At 46.3% G+C, this 26336-nt stretch overlaps 1 long non-coding RNA gene across 1 annotated transcript in view; it reads left to right on the forward strand.

The window, feature by feature from the left end:
* LOC121134428 overlaps window positions 1-25619 on the forward strand; it is a 50235-nt gene extending 24616 nt beyond the window's left edge. Inside the window, exon 4 of the long non-coding RNA XR_005871507.1 lies at window positions 25498-25619. This is a non-coding gene — a long non-coding RNA (uncharacterized LOC121134428). The remainder of the gene's footprint in view (window positions 1-25497) is intronic.
* Window positions 25620-26336: the final 717 nt, after the last annotated feature.

Consider the following 26336-nt stretch of genomic DNA (forward strand, 5'->3'; position numbering starts at 1 on the left):
GAACAGATCCAGGTTTCTATGGTCATTGAGGGTTGGTGAGCTGTGACACCAGGAGGTCCTGAGCAGAGTCGTGTCTTGATGTGACTTGCCTTCTAACGGGTTATTCTGACTCCTGTGAGGGTATTGCAGTGGGGCAGCTGAGGGCAGAGCTTACAGCCACAGCCTAGAATGAGTGACTGTGGCTTGGGCTTGGGAGCTCCATGACCAGACCTCATCTTGGTGCATTGTTCTTCTTTTGTTCCTTCACTTTGACTTGCTGTGATAGCAAGTAGTTTTTTGTTTGTTTACAACTTGACACAAGCCACAGTTGTCTGAAAGGGAGGAACCTTAATTGAGAAAAAAACGTTTCCATATGATTGGCCTGTAGGCAAGTCTGTGGGGCATTTTGTTTGTTTTGTTAATGATTTATGTAGGGAGCCCAGTTCAGAGTGGGTGGGGCTACCCTTGGCAGGTGGTCCTGGAGTCTATATAAGAAAGCAAGTTGAGCAAGCCACTAGGAATACGCCAGTAAAAATGTTTTCTTCTCCAGAGAATGACCGGTGACTCCTGGAGGCAATTTTGATTGGGACGGCCTCTTCACATCTAGCAGGCAGAGACCAGGGATTCTGCTCTACAATGTGCTATGATGCACAGAACAGTCCTCCGCCAAAAAGAATTTTCTAACCCCCAGTATCAGTGGTGCTGAGGTTGGGACACACTGCTCTCTGCTTTAGTTCCTGCCTCAAGGTTCCTGCTTGAGTTTCTTGTCTGACTTTTCTCAGTGATGGAGTGCAACCAGAGGGCTGTAAGCCGGAATCAGCGCTTTCCTCCTGAAATTGTTTCTGGTCATGGTCTTTATGACAGCAACAGGAACCCTAACTAAAAATCTCCTTTCCTAGTGACAGTTGCTAATGCACCACTGGTATTTCTTGAATTTCAGTGAGTTTCCTGAATCATGCTTGTGGCTCCACGTTCTTTATGATTCGATATCACAGCCCCATGTATATGACTGATCCCCGTCTTCCTATTGGCTAGTTTCATGTCATAGGCATTACCCGCATTCCCCATAGCTTCAGCATGGTTCCATGATGTCCTCTGTGAGCGAGGCTTTTCATTATGGGAGTTACAGCTGGGTGCGCTGACTTGATGCAGGCAGATGTTTGCCCAGTCCAGATGTGTGTGTGCCTTCATGAAGGAGGTTTGATGAGTTTCTTGCAGCCTGACCACTGTGGGAATAATCGCAGAACTGTTTGCTTTTATTTGCTGGCCACCACTTTCTGAGTCCCATGTCACTGTTTGACATAGGAAATACAGCTCCAGCAGTCACTACTTCTAAGTGATGTGATGCCTGTGTCCTATTGTCATTATAGCACACACCTATTGTAGACAGGACCTTGGTCCCTTGAGCTTGAGTTCCAGATTGGGTAGGGAGAAGGTTCCTCGTTATAGCTAGCCCTGTATTAGTTAGTGGAACTTTCTCACAGGGGTTACTCTACAGATTCCATCACCTTCTAGAATCCTGGTGTGCTGATTTATTTGTCTATTTATCTAGTTTTTAAGTTGACATAGCCTAGAGTGATCTGGGAAGAGATTCTTGATGAGGAATTACCTAGATCAGGTTGGCATGTGGGTATGTCTGTGGGGGATTGTCCTGATTGTCGATTGATGTGGGAAGACCCAGCCCATTGTGTGTGGCACCATTCCCAAGGTAGGACCCTGAACCGTTAGGAAAATGAAGAAAACTTTCTGGGGATAGCAGTTATCAGGCAGGCAGCATGTGTGTATTTGTTCCTCTCTGTTCCTTACTCTGGATATGATGTCACTTCCCCATAATGATGGACCAGGAATTGTCAGTCAAATAAGCCCTTACTTCCCTAATTGCTTTTTTAAAAATCTAGATGTCTTATTGTAGTGACAGAAATACAATAGGACATCACACAAATGTAACTGGGAGAATCAGACACATAAGAAATCAGGGATGGAGACTGTACCATGCTGGCTGCCCAGTAACAAGCCAGAGTTCAATCATTTACTTCCTGTCCTGTCAGACTATGGCCTTTAAATTGACCAGTTTACTTAAGAGAAGCCAGGCACCTGTATTATTTGGAACACTTTGATTATTTCTTTTCTCTTTCAGAGCAACAAAATAGGTCTTTGAACTCCATCATGTCCTAGTTGCCTATCTTGTAACTCCTGGCTCTGAGGACACTTTTACACTCTGTGTTTATCATGCTGCCTGTACCTGCTCTCAGCAAGGACAGCTGTGGAAAACAACATAGTTCTGTGTCACCACAAATAGCAAGGAGTCTCAGCTGGGGATATCTCTGTCCAGGATTCTAAAACAGGGTACCACAGACTAAGAAGGTTATCAAGCACAGAAAGTTATTTCTCACAGTTCTGGAAGCTTCGAAGCCCAAGACCAAAGTACTGGTAGATCTTATGTTTGGGTGCATAGCTTATCAGACTCGGGGGTCATAGCCTACACTCCCAACAAGCTGGGTTTGACCACCTGACCTCCATAAGCCATTAAACAAGCCAAAGCAATAGTGAAAAGCAGATAGAAGAGGCTTGCTCAGTGTGGCTGCACTAGGAAGAGGGACAAACGATCCAACAACTCCCCAATCCATCTTTGGGGTCCTGACACAAGGGTGAGGTTTGTATGGCCCCACACAATCACTGTCTGAGCCCCAAAGCCCCTCCTGCTAGGTCACCTGCCAAGTCATAAATCTTTCTCCAAGGGACAAGTCCCTCCTATGGCTGCCCCCAGGGCTTCAGAGTTTTCTTCTCCAGCCGCAGATTCCTGGGGAAATTTTAATTTCCTTTATTTTTATTCACCTATTTATTTTATATCCTGGCCACAGCCTTCCCATCCTCCCCTACCAGTCTCTGTCTCCAAGCCCCCCAACCCCTTCTCTTCTGATTCCATGCAGGAAATGGCATGTCTCTCATGAGTAACAATAAAACAAGGTATATCAAGTTGCAGTAAGACTAAGCACTTCCTCATGTATTAAGGCTAGGCAAGGTGACCCAATATGAGGAGTAGGGCCCCAAAAGCCAGTAAAAGAGTCCAAGACAGCCTGATTATGTTGTTAGGAGTCCCATAAGAGGAACAAGCCACACAACTGTCACATATATGCAAAGTGCCTAAGTCCCATGCAGGTTGCCTGGTTGTCCATTCAGTCTCTGTGAGCCCCTATGGACCCAGGTAGGTTGATTGCATGAGACTTAACTGTGGCATCCTTGACTCCTCTGGCTCCTACACTCCTTTGTCCTCCTCCTCCTCCACAGGGTTCCATAACTCCACCTAATGTTTCGTCATGGGTCTCTGCATCTTCCTATATCAGCTGCTGGATGGCACCTCTCTGGTGACAGTTGGGCCAAGCATCAATCTGGTCAGAAGTTCAGGTTATCTGCTATTGCTAGGAGTTTAAGCTGGGGTCCTCCCTGTAGACTCCTTCCTGTGAGATTTCCCCTGCCCCAGGCTACCACCTGACTCTGAAATTCACCCCCCAGCAACCCTCTCAGCACTCTCCCCTTCTATGACGCCCCCAACCTGATCGCTCATGTTCCCATTCCTACCCACCCTCAGTCCACTCACAAAATGACAATGGCAGACAGTATTTATCCCAAGGTGTGCCCCATTTTATTGCTACTAGGTTTCTCGGTGGCTAACCATGCCCCTTGGAGGATTGAGACAGGTGTCTGGGTACAGGAAGGCCCACTGCAGGTGAAGCTTAGCCTTACTGAGGGTGGAGACTGAACCATTGCCCAAGGCTCTTACAAGGAGGATCTCGGCTGTGGGACATGAACAAAATCACAATTCCTTGTTCTGAATCTTGTAGCCTGAGTTCCAAAGCTCTTCATTGCTGAGACAGGGGATTGAAGAGGTAATAACTAAACATCTCCCAGGACCTCTGGCGACTCAGTCAGTTACCTTAGGACAGCATGATCAAGAACATGAGCAAAGGGGTCTTGGGAGATGGACGGGACCAGAACACTCATGGGAACAGCAAGAAGACTCTCCTGCCAGCCAAGTGTGAAAGGGACACGTGATGGTCTCATGGCCACAAGCAGTCAGAGAGCACAGACCTTTAGCAACATGGAGAAACAGTGAGGAGAGCGGAGCTGTGTCAACCACCAAGGCTCCCATCACTCACTTGCAAAGTAGTGTAAAGGCAGACTCCTCATGGAGCTATTGTGAGAACTAAATGAGGGATTGTTTGATTATTAAGCAGGCTCTTGACTTAGTCTCTTCTGCCTTTCAAAGCCTTCCTGTGGTCACCTTCCTCAGTCCCGCAAACATTTTCCTCTTATCAGCATTTTGTCCTGACCTAAGTTTCTACCACCTAAAAATACCTCTTTTAGTTGTGTGTTTGCCTTCATGGCTTTTTTTAACTCATAATAAATGTTGTGAACTATACATGTTTATATTTTTTAAATCTTTCACCACAAATATGCTTCCACCATGAAAATTTGGGAATTGAATATCCATGTTATCACATACCTGTCTTTCTCTTAGAATACAGATTATTTTAATATTTATTTTTGTTTACATATGTACATATGTGTGTGTGCCTATGTGTGTGCACACCTGTTTGCCTACAGAGGCCAGAAGAGGGCGTTGAAGCCTCTGGAGATGGAGTTTCAGGTAGTGGTATGATGCCCAATGTAGGTGCTGGGAATTGAACCCAGGCCCTCTGGAAGAGCAGCAAGTCATCTCTCCAGCCCTTGAAGTACCTCTTGGTCAACCACATTGCTTTGGACTGTGGACTCCCAGTGGCCAAGACTCTGCCATGCTTGTTTTTGTTTACTTGATGCCCAGCCCATGGTGTTTACAAATGTCATTGTGGATTTTGAGAAATGAATTGCGTATTGTTACTTTAGGTGATTATGCAAATTGTTTAGTTGGCCTTGTCCAGTGCATGGAGAGGGCACTTAGAAATCCAGTGAGTAATTTATAGCGTGAAAACTATTCTCAACTTTCTTTTGCTCTTCGCTGGTTAAACTTGAGAATGCAATTAACCCTTTCTCAGAGGAGTAGGCTGGAAGCTGGTGGCAGCTTGGTGGCTTTTGGGTCTGCAGATGTTCACTTCCAAATTTAATTTGAAACAACAAAAAATGTACCTTTGATGCATTTGTCTCCCTTTTTATTTAATGTGATTTATTCTAAATACATTTCATATTGCCAAAATAGGGGCCTCCCCCACCACCTGCATCTTGTAGGGGAAGTAAACAAGACCTCTCTCATCAGATGAGTTAATTACCCTGACATGCTCACGCCTCCCCCGAGATTTCGCCAGCTGAAAAGCTGCAAAGCTGTAATTCAAGCAAGCAGGCTGGAAACAAGAGCTGTGCACTTGTATAATTTTCCTCGCCAGAATCAAAAGCTCAGCACAGGCCAGCTCTGGGAGGGCAAAGTAGCTTGCGTTCATCAGAGGGAGACTCATCTGGGGCCAGGTAACAGATCTGCAGGAGCACTGAGCTTGAACCCATCGCTCAATATTTTGGCATTATTTCCCAACCTTTGAGCTCCTAAGCACCTTGCAGTCATTTTCTTTACCTGCTCCATGCAGTAATTTTTGCCTCTTCAGATGTGCCCGACGATGGCTAGGCATACAGAACACAAGCACACATGGTTCATTCTCCCTTTTGTCCTTTCGAGGGACAGTGGCAGCTGCAGTCACTTCTCTTCAGGGACATAAGCAAGTGTGAGAGTAGAGGCTGTTGCTAGGCCTTCAGATTAGATTCTCCAAAGCAGAGTTTGAGAGGGAGGGTCGTATGCAAGGGGATTAGGGAGAACTTCCTTCAGAGGAATCAACTGAAGTGGAGGAGCAGGGGAAGGGAAAGACCCTGGGAGGTGTCAGTCACCACTACAGATCCATATCATGACATCACGGAAGCCCGGCGATGGAAACCACACCACGGGTGCAGTCGTGGTTCACATGTGAAGTGTTTCCCACTAAGGCTCATATTTGGAACATTTGGTCCTCCTCTACCCCTGCTGGTGGCGCTGTTTGGGGAGCATGTGGAACCTTTTGGAGGCTGAGCCTTGATGGAGCTTGGGGGGAGGGTCTAGGCCCTGCCCTGGATGAAATGACAGACGATGGACACCCCCATGGAGGGCCTCACCCTCCCTGGGGAAATGAGGGGGTATTGGGGGGGTTGGTGGGAGGGCGCGGGAGGAGGGGAGGGAAAGGGAGAGGGACCTGGAAGTGACATGTGAATTGACATTGTTTCTAATTTAAAGATATATATATATATATGTATGTATATGTATGTATATATATAAAGATGGTCCTACTGTAGGAAGATCTGGCCCATAATTTTTCATTTGTCAACACTGCACAAGTGCCTGTTGGGGGAAAATTCCCCTGAAGTCTTTGATAACAGACTTTCCTAACGATAAGCAGTTGGTGCTCCCTGAAGGCGAGGAGCACTGAGCACAGTCCACCCTGTTTTCATGGAGAAAAGACACTACTCTGTAGTGTGTTGTGTGGCTTCTCGGCTGGGATGCTCAGTAGGTTGTGTGCAATCGCTGTATTTCTGTCTCATAGTTCTTTTGGTATAGGTGAGGTGCACGGGGCTGTAAATTAAGGAGGATGGGGGAGGGGGGACGAGCAGACACGTAGTAAGCAGGAGTCAAGAGTGTGGGATGCATTGAGAAAGGAGGTGTATCATGCCTGCAGGGTCAGACCTGGGGAAGGAGGGACCTCCTGGTCTCCCACACGCTGGGGACGACTGTACACATGGAGCAGTCGCCGAAGCCAGAGGGCTCCAGTTGATACAGCGTGTAAGGAGACCGTTTCAGCCTAGGATTTCTTTTGTTTATTTTGTGTGTGACGTACAGGGTTCCATGTGGAGGTCAGAGGTGGCCATTGGGTGTCCTCCTCAATCACCCCTCCCTTACTTTTTGAGACAGCTTCTCTTCCTAAATACAGAGCTCAGTGATTCAACTAGAACTCAGGCTCGTGTACTTACACAGCAAGCAGTTTGTTTGCTGGGAACTTTCGGCTAAAAGCAAATGAAATGAGTGACCCAGCGTCATGTGGCCGACTTCATAGACTCTCTACTTATTTTGTTTTTAAAGAATACATTTTATTTGCCATGCGGTGGAAGCAGGGCTATGGACCACCCAGTTCCAGCAAGCTCCACTCACAGCTTAGCTTCCCCAACATGGCAGCCCCATGGCTATCTTTGAATGTACTTACTGTAATACGAAAGTGACCATGTTTAAGAGAGTCATCTTTCTAAACGTCACATAAAGTTGCACATGATCTGTGCAAGATTGGAATATCAACATCATGTCATGGAGAGGGGAGGGACTTGTGAGACCCCGCCCTCAGACTTTTACCTAGAGTGGGGCGACATTAATGATGTGGCCACTGCTAAATTACTCATGCTCTCGTAAACCACCCTTGTCCATGACTTTCATGGAACTCAGTGGGTCGAAGAACAAAATGCTAAACAAAACACGGCCATGACAGCAGAAGGAGGATAGTTGGGAGGAGAAAAGAGATGAGTTGTCAATAATGTCAAAGTATATGTATGAAAATTACTGCGTATAATTAGCATGTGCTAGTGAAATGAGTAAAAATTGTACCTCATGATAACGCACCATGTGATGTCTTGATACATGTATAAAGAAAGGCTTCAAAGAGCCTGGCTGCGGCCTGAGGACATGGATGATGGCCGTTTTCCACACCGACTTGAGGACCGAGTTCAGATCTCCAACACCCACATCAAAAGCTGCGAGAGTGTCTGCTTGCACCTGCAGCCCAGCACCAGAGGTGGAGCCAAGGGCATCTCTGTGGCCTGCCAAAAAAAGTCTCAGTTGGGAAGAGGCGCTGTCTCAGAGGAATAAGGTGGAGAGCGACAGAGGGAGACGCAGAGGCCCCGCACATATAGGGGCACATGCACACCACGCATGTGCAGAAGAGAAAAGAAAGGAACAAAGCCCTGCTTGCTTTGCTCAGGCGTCCCTGAAAGACTGCAAGGCTGCCCCCAGGAAACAGGGCATTTGCACGCTCAGTTCTTGGGTGGTGGCTTGTTAAATTCCCAGGTCTATTTCTTTCATCGCAGCAGGCAGTATTGCTGGCACAATAGCTCTAGTCGGTCTCTTTCCAGGTATTGACTTTACCTAAGAAACCAAATTAATTATCAGAGGGTTTCTCTGCTAAGTATGGAATTAGAAAGAAAGGAAATTGGATGGTCTTAAGGGATTGCTCTTACAGGCTTGGATAAGTCCCGACAAATTGCCTGTAAAGAGAAAGGAATGTACAGCCGGCAGAGACACTAGCTTTGTCCTAAGCACCTTCGCCTCGAACCTGCGTGTTGACCTAGGTTTATCATCTAAGGCTTTGGGTTTACACTTGTCATGATCATATTACCCGATTTTGAAGTATCTAAATTGTATTTTACATTAAGGCTGTTTTAAGTGTGCTGTGTGACTGTGTCTGGGGAAGTCTCTTAAGCTCAGGGATGACGGATAATCTTCCATCAGAAACGGCTTCCTCTTTTCGCCTTTCTCCTTAGTCCCAGGTCTGCTTCCGTTTCAGTCTGTTCTATTCTGTTTTTCTTCACACCACTGCATTGTACCTCAAAGCGCTGATACATACATGGTGCTAAAAACACCTTATATCACCATAGTGAGTACGAGCCTGCACTGCAGACAGTTCTCAGCCTTTTCCTTCCCTGGTGGCTCCGTTCATCTCAAGCGGGTTAGCTCTGCCTCTTCTTACTACTTGGAGAATGGGGACAGCACTAACACTGTGCCAAGGTTTCTGCAGTTGTAACAGCGTGTGTGGACAGTCTGTCGTAGCCATGCTTAGAAGGTGTGAACACTTCGGAAGAGGCCTGTGCTGTATCAAATTGAGACTATTTCCATTACAAACATGAAGAGGTTATTTGCTTTTTCGGGAGAATTGACTTTAGCGCAAACTGTTCAGGAACAATGTCCTGTAGGAATGCTGGTGCCCAACATTGAAGGCAGGTGAAAGCATCACCTATAGTAGAAGTAAGTCACTTCTTGGGTGCTTACACAGAAAGACATAAAATCCCGCGCGCACACACAAGTGCATGAATATACTTCTATGGTACATGAGATCATGGCGCTTATATTAGGCCTTGCTATAGGAGCAGAATCTATAGGATGAAAAGAGAAGAACTGTAAAAATCAACTCTCATCGCTACAGTGACAACAGCTGGCTCACACTGGAGAGGCAGAACATGTTGAATGTGCACGTGAAGGTCAAAGGTCACCACCTGGTGTCCTCCCCAATCATTTTCCATCACAGTTTTTGAGACAGGGTTTATCACAGAACCTGGAGCTTAACTACTGTCTGTTGTCCAGACTGACTGGCCAGCAAGCTCTGGAAACTCACCTGTGTCTGCTTGGTTCCCAAGGCTGGTGCCTCAGCCGTGGGAATAACACCAGAGTGGCTGCCTCACACTGGAGAGGCTGACAACATGGAGATTTCTCCGTCCACGGGTCTCAGTGCCCCAGTTGCTCCAGGCTGGTGCTGAAAACTGGGTTTCCTGGGGAGCTGTGGAAGCCTGGACACCCTAGTTCTGATACAAGCAAAGGAATCACCAGCTGTGACCTGGTCAATGGACTACCAGCAAGAGGCAAGGCCAAACCCACAGAAGTGAGTGAGTGAGCTTCCTTCTGCCACGCCCCTCTGTGAGCGGAAGACACTGCCCACCCCTCCTCATGTCAGTCTTCTCATGCTAATCAAGGCAATCAGACAATTTGACATTAAAATCAACCATCACATTGGTTGTCTCCAGGGAAAGTAATCAGGAAATTGATTTGGGAGCTGACGTTTCCTGTTTACATGAGACACCATTTTTATTTCGAAGAATGACTGCAAAATTATGACTATTCAGCCCTGAGTGTCTATCAGAGTCCCCTCCCCCTGCATCTCTCTCTATATCTCTCTGTATCTCTCTCTGTATCTCTCTCTATATCTCTCTGCATCTCTCTCTGTGTATCTCTCTGTATCTCTGTATCTCTCTCTGTCTCTCTATTTGTATCTCTCTCTCTGTATCTCTCTCTCTGTCTCTCAAATAAAATGACTTGGAAGAACTGCAACTGATGGTACTTTGGACAATCACCAAAATTCTTATTTCTGTGCAAAAATCACAACTTAGAAAAAAACTGGACTTCATTGTTCTGATCACCATAGTTATATATCTCTACGATTAAAGTAGGGGTGATAAAAACATGACCACATTCAGAATACCTTGCTAGGGTTGGTTGCATGCCTCCCAGAGGTCCATATGGAGGCTAAGAGATGGGGCCTAGTGGGGAGGTTCTTAGGTCGTTGGAAATACGCCTATGAAGGTGATCCAGGTGCTTCTCCCTCCCTCCCTCCCTCCCTCTCTCCCTCCCTCATTCTCTCTCTCTGTCTCTTTGACTTGTGATGGAACTATTTATCCTGACATGCATTCTTCCCCTTGATACCCCCAGTTTTCACTAGAGCCAAGTCAATGAGCTTACCAATCCTGGATTTGAACCTCCGAACCATGACTCATACAGACCTTTCTCCTTGTAAATCGATTGCTTCAGGCATTTCACTGTCCCAGTGCAGAACTAGACTGACACATCTTCACAACTCTGCAGGACAGTGTAATGAGTGAAGCAAGTTTGTCACAGGAGACAATTTTATTATGACGATTTCAGACTCAATATTATAACCAAGCTTTTCAAAGCTCATCTGTTTGAGCATAACATTATAGAAGAAAAGTTTGTGGTAGTATAGACTCAGCTCAAACACTTCTTAAAATGTTTTCTTCTCTCCAAACTATATACATGCTGAAGACTGGACTTTCTTCCCTGTTCAGCCACGGCAACACGTGAACAGTCTGAATGTAGGACAAGATCCAATAAGCTGGCCGCTTGTTAGAAGACAATTTCAAATGCACTTCTTTCTATCTTTTTGTCATTGTTGTTGTTGTTTGGAAACTGATTAGATTTATTTACAAATATGGTATCTATGCAAATGTGAAACAGATTTTGTATAGTGTATTGTTAGTTTATTATTATTTAACATAAAGTAAGTATTTACTTTAAAAATTTTCCAGTTTCTGTTTCTCCCCTGAGCAGTATTGACCAATATGAGCCATGTAGACCAAAACTCTGGAATGCTCATGTTTTAAAAGATTTACTTTTATTTTTAATGATATATATGATTATACACGCACACACACACACACACACACATATATATATATATATACACGTTTCTGGGGGACCTGTGCATATGAGTGGACCCAGAGCTGTTGAACCCACTGAAACTTTAGCTAGAGGTAGTTATGAGCTGTTCAGTGTGGGTCTGGGAACTAAATTCAGGTCTTCTGTAAGAGATAGGCACGTTCTTAACTGTTGACCCATCTCTCTAGCCCCAGCTCATTATTTCTGAAGCTAAAAGCTTGAGTTGCCGCTCTACAACATTGTTTAACACAGAGAGTATACAGTCCTCGCTCCCTCACTTCTGTTATGCAGTTATTCAGACAACTACAACTATTCATTCCCCAACGATAACTTCAAATACCCGTTAACTAAATTAGTTAATTAAAAATTTGAAGCCTTCTTGTATGACCAGCTCTGTCATGTGCTTTCCATGCATTATGTAATACAAATCAGAAAAAAATGATGGTGATATGGATGCAATTGTAGATTTATTTTATAGAAAATGGAACCTTAGAGACTTTATTTAGGCTTTCAACCAGAGTCCCATAGCTACACAGTAGCAGAAACGAGCCCCGTGGTGGGCTGATTTGGGGCATCCCCCTTCTCTTTCCTGAGCACATGTGATAGTTAGCACTGACTATAAATTCCGTGGAATCCAGAGTCATCTGAGAGACATGATTTAGATCAGGTGATTTGAGGTGAGAAGACCCACTTTTGGCTGTGAGATGTGAGTGTTCCTTTTTCTAGAGTTGGGGTCCTGGACTGAACAGAGGGGAGAAGATGAGCTGAGCACCAGCGTCCGTCTTCCTCTGCTACATGATTGTGTATGCGATGTGGCTAACTATGGCCAGCTCCTGCTGCCTTTATTTCACCACCACGATAGGCTGTGCCCTCAGACTGTGAGCCAAAGGAAACCCTTCCTTCTTTAAGTTGCTTTGGGCAGGGAACTTCATCACAGTAACAGGAGGAGAAACTGAGGCAGCATGGGTCTTAGGTTTCTTTTTTAATTCATTTTTACATACCATTCACAGTTTGCTCTCCCTTCCTCCCTGTCTCCCCCAGTCTCCCCCCTATCTACTCCCCAGAAAGGGTAAGGCCTCCCATGGGAGTCAACGAAACCTGGACATCAAGTTGAGACAGGACCAACCCCTTCCCTCACTGTGTCAAGGCTGAGCAAGGCATTCCACTGTATGGATGAGTTTCAGAAAGCCAGCTCATGCACTAGGGATCGATCCTGGTCCCACTGTCAGGGGCCGCACAAACAGACCAAGCTGCAAAACTGTCTCTCACATGCTGAAGGTCTAGTGAGGTCCTATGCAGGTTCCCCAGCTGTCAGTCCAGAGTTCAGGAGCTTCCATGAGCTCGGGTCACATGTCTCTGTGTCTTTCCCCATTGTGATCTTGACTTGGGGACTTAGGTTTCCATCAGTCCTTATCTGAAAGCTTTGAATCCCTCATCAACTCGGATGCGGAGCAAGAGTCTCACCCTCCCCTTCCCATTCAACCCAAGAAAGTCTCCCTAGTTTTTTCTAGACTCCCCACCCTCCCCGCAACAGAGTTCCTCTCACAGACCCATATCCAGTTCCTTCAGTGGGCATCTTCAGTGTTCTTGGCTTTGTGAGAGATGTTTACCAAATCAGTTTTGGGAGCTTTGCCACCATCCACAGAAGCATTTCCTCATGAGCTCTGGGATGCCAACAAGCACTAAACGCTGTCACAATTGTCTGTCTAATTTCCAGGACCCACTATAATGCAAAAGGTCTTCAAATCTCTGGTAAATTTCAAGACTGCAGCTGCAGAACTTTAATAGAACCATTGCTCCTCAAGGACACTCTCAGTCATAGGCTCAGGGAAATCTTATCAGGCTTTGCATGCAAATGGGGACCATCTCCATCTTTCTGATCCTATCCCATGCTGTAGCCCTGGGGGACAACGGTAGGTCCAGGAGCCCGTGTCCTATCCCATGCTGTAGCCCTGGGGGACAACGGTAGGTCCAGGAGCCCGTGTCCTATCCCATGCTGTAGCCCTGGGGGACAACGGTAGGTCCAGGAGCCCGTGTCCTATCCCATGCTGTAGCCCTGGGGGACAACGGTAGGTCCAGGAGCCCGTGTCCTTACACACTTCCTTTGGAGAATGAACGGGTTCTTAGCTCCTGGCACCACACTGGTGGAAATGGAATCAAGGACTTGACGACCTAGTACAGTCTTCCGGGTCTCTCCGACTGGCCTTGACATCAGACACAGAACCATTTCCAGACCGATGTATGACCAAGGGATCTGCTGGAATCATCAGCCCACTTTTTACCTTGCTCATGTGTCAGGAGGGATAGAGAGGGTCCCCCTGCCTGTCTCAGAACCACACAGGGAGAGTGGTTTTTCCCAGGAAACAGTCATCATTCTAGATAGAACCTTTGTGGCAAAGCCATGTTTTTGCCCAAACAGCTCCTTGCAGAAACATAAATCTAAATGTTGACAAACATTTAGCATAATGAGGTCAGGAATGGGTTCAATTTGGGAAGATTTATTGCTCCTTTGGAAATGACTTGCTGTAAGTCCTGATGTTAAACAGCAGAATTTAGGAATCCAGGAAAAGAAGGTTTTAAAAAATTGGTAGAACTCTGCCACACTTTGAAAGCTGTCCAGCCCGAGTTATCAGAACACACTCAGGATGGATGCAGGCTTTGGGAGTTTCTCCCAGGGCATTTCAGTGCCAGGGTTAGGAGTCAGACTTTTATTTCTGGATTCAGAATTTCAGGACACATTTTTTATGACAGTCAAACAAATCATGACCCTGGTATCTGATTGGCCAGATTGGTTTGTTTATTGTATAAATACACCCGTGTCAAAGCAGTCATGCAAATGCAACTTACAGAAAAAGCAAATGAGCGCCTCCAGCCCCCCCATTCCCACCTGAGCGGGCAGCTTGCAAATGGTGAACCCAAGAGGGAGTCCACATGCTTCTCTTTGTATGTGACCTTTTTAAAATCCCAAAGGCAGTGTTTTGCAGAGAGTCTGCATTCATTCTCCCAACACCTGAGATGGAGAGAATGGATCAATTAAAAGCAACTAGGAGGTATTGAGGGTCACTTTCCTAAGGTGGCTTCCACCAATGGGAAGCTGCCACTTTGCAGTGTCCCAGAGAGGCTGACCTACTTCTGTTTCTGTGAGCCTGTAGTCTGAAAGGCCATTAATCTAGCCTTGGCTCATGATGTCTTGAGACTTCTATCTCTTAAATGCCAAAGGTCCATCAGGTTGCCCTTTGAGATACTGGTATCTCTATTCAGGCGTACTGTGGTGAGGACAGAGAGCTACATTGGTAATTTCCTTTCTCATGGAGACGTATGTCTACCCAAAGGAGCAGTGAGTGCATGTGTGTGTGTGTGTATGTGTGTGTGTGCATGCACGTGAGTATGTGTGTGCATGAGTGCGTGCATGTGCCTGTGTGTGTGTGTGCGTGTGTGTGTGTGTGTGTGTGTGTGTGTCTGTGTGTGTGTGTGTCTGTGTCTGTGGATCTTTGCCATGGATTAAAGAGACAAACCAATCTCCCCACTCACTTTCTTCTTGTCAAGTATAGGGACAAACAGGTCTGTGTTTGCTGCGAGGTTGACAGCATCGGATGTACTTCCTGGGAGTAGAGTTGGAGAAAAACATGAAAGTAGCAATTTCTGCTTGTCATTCTTTGCTGTGTCTCCTCCTTGTCTAGAGAATGAAATCTGAGCTCTTTGTTGTCACAGCCAAAGCTCTTTCCAGCTCCTTCTATTTCCTTCTCCAGTCTTGCTTCTCATCTTTCTCCAGATTCACCCTTGACCTCGGAAAACAAGCCGTACTGTACTTTGGCTCCCTCTGAGGCCTTTGTAAACACCCCAGTCTCCTCTCTGACCTGGCTCACCCCTCCCAGCATTTCGGGGTTCGACTTGAACATTCCTTCTTTAGGTGGCCTGACTTGACTCCCTTCTGCTGAGGGAGGGTCTCTTCTTCGGCTTTCCCATAGCAACTGGTGTTTACTGCTGTACCTAATTTTCTTCTCTCTGTAGCTGCCTTTTCTGGTGCCCCCACCCTAAAACCTCCTGTCTCTTTCTCCCTTGCCTTCTTCTTTTGAGTGCATTGTCCTGGTGCAAAACGCAATGCCAAAGAGTGAAGATTCTCTTGGACCACAGGCTGGGTGTCTTCTATTCCCGGCACCTGCCTGGCTGCGGGGTCTTTGTCCTCCAGCTTTGTGTTTACTGTAGCCATGGAGGGCATCAAAGACCAGAAGGTGATCATGGGAATTTGTGACATCCACTCTGCCACCTCTCTCCCAGCTGTATGTCCAAGGTGTGGCAGTGTCACTCATTGCAATGTCTATGGGTCTTCTGCCTGCAGTCACATGTCCAGACTTTGGTGGCACTTGTCCTTGTTACTCAAGCCTGGTTCATTGATCGACTCCACTGTTACTACTCCAGATGCATAATCCATGTCTTGCTGATGTTCCCAGTCTGTGCATGCAGCACACACACACACACACACACACACACACACACACACACACACACAGAGCTGACACTCCAAGGATGACCATCAATTCTCAGTTCTCAGTCCCTGCCACCTCTCTTTCACAGTCACTCCAATTATACCTTCGTCTGCTTAAACCATGCAGACACTATAGTCCAGTGAGCTACATCGCAGAAGCCACCGCTGAATTTTATACTTCCAGGAGAAGGCAGGTCAAAAGTTGCTAATTCTAGGCACATCATAGAGATGGGACGGGATTGAGATTATTAGAGTGGAAAATGTCCTTCCCATCATGGCAGCAGATAGCCATTATCTGTTCCAGTGAAAGAGTCATGAATGGGTGTAAGAGGAATCCACTGTATAGCATAAAACATTGAAAGTGTATTCTTCTGCTCTGAAATGAGATCACGTGCTCCTGGAAACCCCCACTCCAACACCATCCTTCTAGAACTTCTCTCCAAGGACATAGGTAAAATGCAATTTGTCTCTTAATAAGCCTCGGGAGTTTAGTTTAAAGATGTGATTACCCAGAAGGCAATGAGAGCTGTCTACAATTTCATCTGTCTCAAGAATATGCTACCCCAAAGAACAACGTTTTACAGGAAAATCTGGCTTGTAAATTGGACAGAAAATAGAAGGTGTGTGTGTGTGTATGTGTGTGATCTATCCCCGACTGGATCTCATTTCAGTTAGAAAGTTCAAAAACAGAAACCCCCACCTCTCTTTCAGAACAATAGCAGGCCAAGATGTGGGTAACATTTCTTCTACCTGTGGGTAGCATTTCTTCACCATTGGGTGCCTATATCAACATCAAGCAGGCACATTCGCACTCAAGATTTAGCATGATCACTGTTTATAGTCTCTTTATCTTGAACCTTGAAGTCTTATCCATCCTCACCACCTTACTCCATCCCCTAGTCACTCATCCCCTAGTCACCCCAACTCCCTAGAGAGCCATAAGGTGGGGTCCCAGCATCTTTGTTTGTCAAAGGGAGATACCGAGGCCTAGTGACATCAGTACTTTTCCAGGTGAATAGTGAAACCATCACTTTCTCTGCTTTCCAGGTTCTTCTATGCCTTGTCTACTGCCTTCCAAGCCCCCTCTAATAATAAGCCCTTAGATGAATCAAGTCTAACTCAGGCTGCTACGCTGTCTGTCACCCTCCTCTTCTTTAATATTTATGTTATTTAATTGGGTTGGTTAAAACTTGAAGGCCCAAAAATTGTCTGTGAGACATCTTTGGTCCACTTACTACCATCCCTCGGAGGTCCCTGAAGAGTGTGAAGCATCATTGAATCACAATTATATGATTGGGTAAGCGTTTTTCAAAAGCTCACAAGTTAAAGATTTAGTGGGTAGCTTGAGGCATGACTAGAAGGTGGTGGAATCTTTAAAAGGTGGAGTCTGATGGGAGGAAGCTAGCTCACTGGATGACACACCCTAAAAGGGAATTGGAACCCAGCACTCTGTCCTCCCTCTTTGCTTTCTGGCAGGCATGGGGGTGAACAGTCCACTCCTACACATGCTTCCTGTGGTGGTATGATGCCTCCCTACAAGCCCAAAGGCCACAGGTCAAGTGACCATGGACCAAGAGCTCTGAGCCAGGAGCCACAATGGACCTTTCCTCCTTGCAAGATGATTATCTCAGGTATTTTTTTTCACAGTAATGGAGAGGCAGCTAACACATGTACTATAGTATCCCTCACATAATCCCTGTTTGCATTTAATGCCCTTTGCTTTGTATGAGGTTTGATGGAAAGGAAGGAAACAGAACAATCCCAATTGCACCCCTTCCTCCACTCTTCGTGAATTCATGGGTGCACTTAGCAGAGATCTCTCCTGTCGCAGAAAGATGCCTTGTCTGATTCTCCTGTCTCCTTCTGTTGTCTTTGTTACCTTCATTCACATTCGCTGTCTTTCTCGGGACCTGAGCATCCTGTGTAGACATCCCAGGGCCCAGGATCACCACAGGCGCTGTTTTCATACAAATATCTTTATTAGTATCATGTTGTGACATGACTCCCCTGATGGCTTACATCTGTGTTAGGGACAGGCCTGGACACCAGAGAATGTTGAGTGCGTCTCGACTTCTGTCCTCTGCAGGCTGGCAGTAATCCTCAACCAGTCAGGGAAGCTGACATCTCCTGACATCCTCAAATGTTCATACAGGCCCACAGAGTCCCTAGTTGAGAGACCCTGGTGTCGTGACTGGCAGGTGGAGCTCTTTCCCATACAAGGAGCTCAGTCTTGGCAAAAATGCAGCTAACCTGACACATCTCTCCACTTCAAGACTCCCTGCAGCAGGCTCAGTGGTGACTATGATTCTTCGTCAGGAACAAGTTGCTATGGAGCCCCCAACGTCCAGATCTCCATGTGTATTTTTTTCTGAAGCTCTTTCACCTTTTCCCATGTAGGAGCTCAGGGTCTTAGCCAACCCACTTCTGCATGCCTGCAGCATCCAGAAGTTATGGAATTTGCAGGAACATGTCTTTGATTCCTCGGTGATCATAGCTCAGCGTGTTGTCTCTGTCTCTTGGTTCTTTGTGTTGTGATCCTGTCAGACAAATGAAGAAAGTAGGAGATTCAGATGTCTAGATGACGTAGGTGGTGAGTGACAGAGTCAAGACCTGAGGCAGGGCCCTTTGGATTTCAGACACTCACAGGCTGATCTTTGATGCTTCTCTAGTCACGAAATATAGGTTTGGGGCTCTCCTGTTGGAGAAAGAGGGAAGAGATTCCAACAGCCGGAGCTCATATCTGAATGATGCATCCAAGAGGCTGACTCCACTCCAACCAGCAAACCCAGGACAGGCACTCTGAAGGCAATTGATCTTCAAAACATGACATAAAGGCCACAAGGTGATCTCTCCTGCATGTCTTGCTGACAGTCTAACATCTCCCCACTTAGGGGGCAGAGAGGGTTCATTTCTGATGATCCCATTGCTGCTATAGAACTTTGACTCCCTAGCTTAGCTACAGTCACACCATTACTTTATTTCATAAGCAACGTGAAGTCAGTAGAATATCCGGATTTTTTAAATCCTCAGCCCTTGTGACTTTCAATGAGTGTTCGTTGATGGACAAAATCCATCTTGATGGTGATGGCGTTGGCTTAGTGCATGAAGTGTTTGCTGTGCAAGTCTGGGAACCTGAGTTTGAATCCTCAGCACCCACATAAAAAAGCTGAACATGGAAATTCAAACCTGTAATCCTAGTGCTGGGGAGATGGACATAGGAGGATCTTAGCAGGTTACTCCCCAGCCAGTCTAGGCAAATCAGTGAGCTCCAGGTGCAGTTAGAGCCTCTGTATGAAAAATAAGGTAGAAGACATTTGACATAAAGCTGTCTTCCACAGACACATGCACACTTGTGCACCTGCACCCACATGAATAAATACGTGTGTAAACACAGAGGAGAAAGTTGTAACTTTCACTGCTGTGCTTTGAGTTTTAGACTGTGATCAGACTTTAGTGATGGGTTTATAGTTGCTCAAACCTCAGTGTAGCTCTAGATTATTGATGCAGAGCCTCAGAAGTATCCATACAGTCCTGATGTGTGTGTGTGTGTGTGTAATGAAGGCAGAGCTCATGACAGACAGACAGACAGACAGACAGACAGACACACACACACACACACACACACACACACACACACACACACACACAAAGAGATTCTGGTCAAGGGAACATCAGGACAAGCCGGAGTCTTTCCCACACAATCTGTTCAGGTCTTTCTTCTTGAGATAGGACAAAAGGTCAGCATAGCTCCCACCTCAACTTTCCCATTTGCTGATGTCCTTTTATCAGCTCAAGAGCAGACTTAGGCTGGGATCTTTCACTGCAAAGTCTGTGTGGCATTTCACAGTGCTCTTCTGTCTACACCAGGACACAACTTGGGTGGTCATCTCTAAGACAAAGGCTTCTTGGTGTTCCTCCTACATGGTCTTCACCTAGCACTTTCTGTAGCTAAAGTCAGCTGAGCAAAAGAGAGAACACTAATTGAAACATTTTTTGCTACACTTGACACATTTGTTATACAGACACGGGGAAAGGACACACGTGGCACAAACATGGATAGAGTGTGAGAAACGCTGTTGTTGTCATTGCTAAGAAGTAAGTGGCTTTGAATCCTGAATCTATATTCCCTGCTAGGCTGACCTTCACCATGTGATTTGGCTCTTGCAAGCCTGGATGGAAATGAGGGCAGTACATGGACAACTTTAATGAGGTAATGCATGAGAACTCTTCCTTTATTCCCTGGCATGTAGGAAGCTCTCCGAGCATGGCTACCATTTGTTGTTACTCTTCTGTCTTGATTCCTGTGGGCTGATGTCACTATTAGTTGAGTTGTTGACAAGCCCTGGTAATAAGGTAATAAGGACACTGCCAGAACTGAAGAGTCAGCCTCCTCCTCTTTTTGAATGGTCTGGTTTCATTATCTCCACCCTGGAGTGGCCTTGACCAGACAAGGACTCCTGCTGGCCAATTACTGTGTGCTGGCTGGACACGCAGGCCGACATTCCTAAGATGATTGTTCATGGCAGGTGTTCCTCAACGTTCTCCTGGTGTACAAATAATGACCCACGCAGGAAGTCCCTTCCTTTGCTGTACAGTTCACAGGTGGTCTGATCTTGTGAGCATTGAAAAGCGTGCTGTCATAGCTACGGACGGTTTATTCACATTTTGCTTGGTTAAGAAGGGCACCTGGCTGTCTGCCACAAACAGTTCTGGACTGTGGCAGTTAAGGAGATGTCAGAACCCATGGAATCTCAGCTGATCTAAAACCCATGGAATCTCAGCTGATCTAAAACCCATGGAATCTCAGCTGATCTAAAACCCATGGAATCTCAGCTGATCTAAAACCCATGGAATCTCAGCTGATCTAAAACCCATGGAATCTCAGCTGATCTAAAACCCATGGAATCTCAGCTGATCTAAAACCCATGGAATCTCAGCTGATCTAAAACCCATGGAATCTCAGCTGATCTAAAACCCATGGAATCTCAGCTGATCTAAAACCCATGGAATCTCAGCTGATCTAAAACTCAGGATGGCTCCAGAGCAAGGTCCAGAGTGAAATCTGGGTTTCAAAATTCTATTTCTGATGATTCTGCTTCCTCCTCTTCTTCCTCCTCTCCCCCCACCCCATCCATCTCCTGCTCTCCCTACTCTTCCGCAGAGACTAGAAGAGAGCTTCAGATACCCTGGAGCTGGAGGTATGGGTGGTTGTGAGCCATCATGTGGGTACTGAGAGTTGAACTCAGGTCCTCTGCAAGAGTAGCAAGTGCTCTTAACAGCTGTGCCATTTCTTCAATCACTATTTTTTAAAATACAGTTTCCCACCATGTAGCACAGGCTGGCCTTGAACTCACTATGTATTCCAAGCTAATCTTAAATTTATGTCAATCTTCCTTCTTGAGGCTTCTGAATTCTGGGCAGGTGTGAGCCACTACTCGGAGCAAGGTTGTGGTTTTGTTGATGTCAGCCCCTCTGATACTCCAAAAACTAAGCTAGGTCAACCCTCTTGTGCTATTTTAAAACCTGCTGACATAGCAGCTGTTGAGAAAGTGTGGGAAAAGGGAAGGAAGCAGGGCTTTGGAGAGGGACCCTGGGTCCTGAGGTCCCACTTGACACCTCTGTGGGGTGTATTAGTTCGTTGTCTGACACTATATCCTAAATACAAGAGACTAGGTAATCTGTGAACAAAAAAAATTGGAAGTTTCTTTAGCTTGTGGTTTTGGAGTTTGGGAGTCTAAGGACACATGAACATCTGTCCAGCATCTGGTGAGCCTCTTCCAGCTGCATCAGAATGTGACAGGGGCCTCACATGGAGGGACAGACACTAGCCCTGGATTCTGCTCCTCATGAAGCCAGTCATGCCATCCTGGGACTCCACCCCCATGATCTTATCTAACCCTAACCTCCCAAAACCTCACCTCTAGATGCCATCAACATACAAAACAGAGGTGTAATGCATATTCTTCCGGCCAATGGCCTTGGCCCTGTCGAGCTGTCTGAACCCCCAAATAACACAAAAGACACTATATTTATTATGAAGCTGTTGGCCATTTGTTTAGTTTCTTATCGGCTAGGTCTGACTTGATTATTAACCCATATTTACTCATATATATACATATATATATAAGTATATATATATACATATATATATATTATAAGAACTTATCTTTGCCAGGACATGTTCCTGCCATGCCCATTCCTCCCAGGAGTCACATGGCGACCAGCCTCTTCACTACAGTTCCCAGAGTCCTCTTGGACTCCTAGTCTCACCTATCTTGTTTCCCTATTGGCCAACAGTGCTTTATTCAACAACCAATAAGAGAGACAGATTTACAGAATAACATCTCCCATCATAGAGGAGAAACTTGAACGCAGGACTTGGGGTGCATGTTCACACCTTAGCATGGGGGTGTCAGAAATGAAGGTGGAGTCAGGAGGCTTGTCAGGAATCAGGTCCATCTCCCTGGGAACAGAAGTCCCTCTGCTACCATCGGTATTCAGCAAATGGGTTCTACTCATGAGCATAGGAGTTTGAATGCCATTGTACAGACAGGATATGACGTTGACTTTAAGAAGAAGAAAGACATCTGTTCTGTTACCTCACCTCCAGCCTCAATAGCAGCCCCACAGTCTCAGCCCCCATCTCTCCTGTGGGCTGTCAGTTGTTGGCAATCCTTTGTGTGACTTAAAATGGTTCAAAGTCATGTGCATACTTCAGCTAGGGAAAAGGAGTGATCGGGAAGGATGAGCATGGTGATCATGCTCCGTGACCCAGAATTCCAGCCACTTCTCTACCACAGCCCTGGCATTCATTTATTCAGTGCCTGCACGCTGTGCACCACTAGGAGGACTGTCTAGTCATCACTTCCAGTATCCAGCATCGATTGAAAGTTTACCTCGTTTTCTTGTCCATGAACATCAGATGTTGAGGAAAAATATATTCATTGTCTTGTGTCTATTCTTATATGTGCGTTTTGGTGTTCTGTGTTTTTGGAGCTGGAGTCTCACCTTATGCCCAAGATGGTCTCCAACAGTATAGACCATGATGGCTTCTCCTCATGGCCATTGTCAAGGTCTCAGGATGGAATGTTGCTATGCAGGCACCACCACACTGCTTCTTTCCCCTGTGTTTATTGTGTGTGAAGACCACTGTTGAGTGCTGATAGGCAGGCAGGTCCTCCCCTTGGAACAACGTGCAGTTTAGGAAAGCTATGAGTGAGCTATTGTAAAGAGTGCCGGGAAAATGTCACCAGTGTTTTGAGAGAAGAAAACCCTAAAAGTTTCATAGTCAATGATTAGGACTCATCGTCTCTGGAAAGATAGTTTCAAAGACTCTTTGAGACAGGATTCTTACAGCCTGATCCCCAAGAGACAGATAAAACAAGTGATGCTGGAGTACCAGACAGCAGGGTTGGAAGAAGCCATAACTGTGTACAGCCGTGTGGAAGGGTCTTAGAAACCTAGAGTTGAGTGGAAAAGCAAACCTCCCATGATGTCATTTTTATAAAACCAAACCTAAAAAAAAACTAAACAATGTGTGGCTTCAAGTCACATACATAAGGGATAAAATCATATACAAAAAAGATAGGATGTGAGAAACCAAAATTTAAGTGACATATACCAGGAGGCCAAGAGAGGGAGGGAAAAAAATGAGTCTACTCTAGGTAAGTTCTTGTAAAGTTAGTGGTAGGCTCATAGAGGGTGTTTGCATATGCGTTAGATGCATTTTCAGATATACCAATGAGAATTACCTTCTATAATACATTTTAATACCATAAAGGAGGGCACATAAGCCAAGCCCCTGAAGAATCTAGGCTGGTCCAAATGGGACTCGGCCCTAGGTGAACTGCAGAGGACCTTTCCGCCTACAGGGGGCGCCCTGACCCGGCCACAGCTCAGGTCGCCTAGCAGGCTTGAGAGCTCAACACTGTTTCTTAAGAAGCCCGACACCTGTACCTTTATAAGCAATATCTCAGATTTCAAATGTTGGCCGCGGTTTCCAACTTTAAAGACTGCAGAGGCGAACAGTTCTTTGGAGGGACATGTTCAACCCCTGAAAGGAAGCGCTGGGAGCAAACCGTGATTCTGAGCCCACACGAAACGAGAGTGTCTAATTTTACTTCTACCATATTGCCCCGCTCTGAAGGCAGGCGGAAAACCCATCCTCTCTGCATCCGCATCCGCATCCGCATCCCCGGAGAGAGCTATTTGCAACCTGCCACCCTCTGGGTGGCTGCGCAGCTCTCACCTGCACTTTGCACCTCTAACTTTGGAAGGTGTGAAGGTGGTGTGAGCCCAGGGGAGATGGGGGCTCTGCCCCAGCATGCTCTCTGTCTGTGCCCTCTGCCAGCTTGCAGAGATGCTGGTAACACCTTCATAAAGGGCTCTGGGGGAGTAATGGCTGATCTTAGTGATGTAAGGTCGTGTTGGAAGGCTGCATGCCATGCTGACCCCTGCTGGGACGGAAGGCTTTCCGTAGAGGAAAAATACTATGCAGGATCTAGACACGCGTGAATGGTGGGAAAGTAGAGGGGAGACCATGGGGAGGGGGTGCCTAGAGTGTCTAGGAGACAACAAAAGAAAGTCATATTTAGAATCTGGACCTAGCTATGTATGTATCTGTGGATACAAACACACGTATGTAGATGCCTTTATGTGTGTGTATACACACGTATGTGTATATAACATGAGAGCAGAAAGGGCCTGTTTAGAAGAAGGAAGGAGATCAAGGACAGATGTGGAGGACCAATGAAGCAAAGCATAATTACTAGGGTCTGGGAGACAGCTCACTGGTGAAGTACTTGCTGTGGAGGCATGAGAGCCTGAGTCCATCCCCCAGAGAGCCTCAGTCCATCCTCCAGAGAGCCTCAGTCCATCCCCCAGAGAGCCTCAGTCCATCTCCCAGAGAGTCTGGGTGCATCCCCCAGAGAGCCTCAGTCCATCCCCCAAAGTCTGTGCAAGAGCTAGGAGCTGCAGTCTATGCATCTATAATTCTGGAGCTGGGGAGATGGAGATGGGAGCTGCTGGCTATTCTGAATCCAGTCCACTGCGTCAGTAGTGACAGACTGGGAGACACCCAGTGTCACCCTCTGGTCTCCAAAGTCATGTATACACACACACACACACACACACACACACACACACACACACACACACACGTCTGACAATGTAACACTGAGGTCCATCTTTGTGTATGCTAACTAAAGCAGGGAATACAGAATAAATGGGAAAAAAACACAATTACAGGGGCAAGCATGCCGTCTGCATAAGTTTCTCCATAGCTTGGCTGGGGGATTTCTACTCCTGCAGAGGTCCTCAGCTGCATTCTACCCCACTCCCCGGTCACCTGGCACTATCTGGAGACATTTTGGGTTTTTCCACTCAAACAAAGACATGATTCAACACGTGAGGACTGTCCCCAAATCACTGGTGGTAGTTCCAGATCAGCAGCACAGATAAACTCCCGTTGTTATACAGAGCAGAGTCTTTTCTTACCCCAACACTCAGTGAGGAATTATCCCACCAAGCCCAGAAACAGCCCCCCCCCCGCTCACCCCAACTAAAAAGACAAAGATAAATAAAGCTACGCACTGCCCAACCGCCATGAGTTATGAAAGGTGTGTGTTGGAGGCAGGGCACAGAGAGAGGTGGAACGAACATGAATTTACACGACATGCCCTTTAGCTCGAGCTGGGATTTGTGGCCACTCTTTTTGGTTTTATTAAAGCATAATGCTCACAAGCAGAAGAGGAGATTTGTTATTCTAAGACAGTTGCACACCAAGGCGCGCTATTGTATAATCTGGCATTCCCCCCACTAGGGAGCTTTGGCGCATTACTCACAAGTGACAGAACCAACGAGCTTCGTCTCCCAAGAGGCCACTGCATCTGTTTAAAGGGAGCAGACACCATGTAGATCCACCCACCACCCCCGTGGAGGAGCACAGGCAGAGGGTAGGTGAGCTACATGTCTATCATCGGGATGTGGTGGGATGAACCAGGCACTAACTCTATGCCCTTCTCTCCTGCTGCCTACAACAAGGGGAGGGACAAGTACATCTGTGTGCCAAGAGCAGTGCCTGCCACAAGACACGAGGTAGGCACCCAATTGGTAGTCAGAGCTTCAACTCAGTGACTACATTAGGGGAAGTCCCAACTGTGCCTCCGTTTCTCATCACATCTATGATACTGGGCTAAGAGCTTGGTTTGGGTATGGAACTTAACCATATGACCCTCTTGGACCTTGATCTCTCTCTCTCTCTGAAACTCAGTTTTCTTGTCTAAATAGTGGGTTTGTGGGGCTGGAATTCTCAGTGGTTAAGAGCTAAGAGTGTGTACTGTTCTTGCAAAGAGCCATTTGGTTCCCAGCACCCACGTGATGGAATGTGCTCACAATTGCTTGTAACTCTAGCTCCAGGGAATCTGATGCCCTCTCCTGCTCTCTGAGGGCACATTCACCCCATATGTGCGTGTGCATGTGCAACACACACACACACACACAATTTTTAGAAGTTTTTGTGTTAGTAATCATTAAATCAAAATGTCATTGTCACAGTCAAATGGACAAGGACTGTTCAGCAGATGTGAAAAATCCAATAGGTTCTGGCTACCAATGACTCTTTCTACTAGTGTCCAAGAACCAAAGAAGCCACTGTGCTGC

The sequence above is a fragment of the Mesocricetus auratus genome, unplaced genomic scaffold (assembly GCF_017639785.1).
Source record: "Mesocricetus auratus isolate SY011 unplaced genomic scaffold, BCM_Maur_2.0 Super-Scaffold_100028, whole genome shotgun sequence".
NCBI classification, from domain to species: Eukaryota; Metazoa; Chordata; class Mammalia; order Rodentia; family Cricetidae; genus Mesocricetus; species Mesocricetus auratus.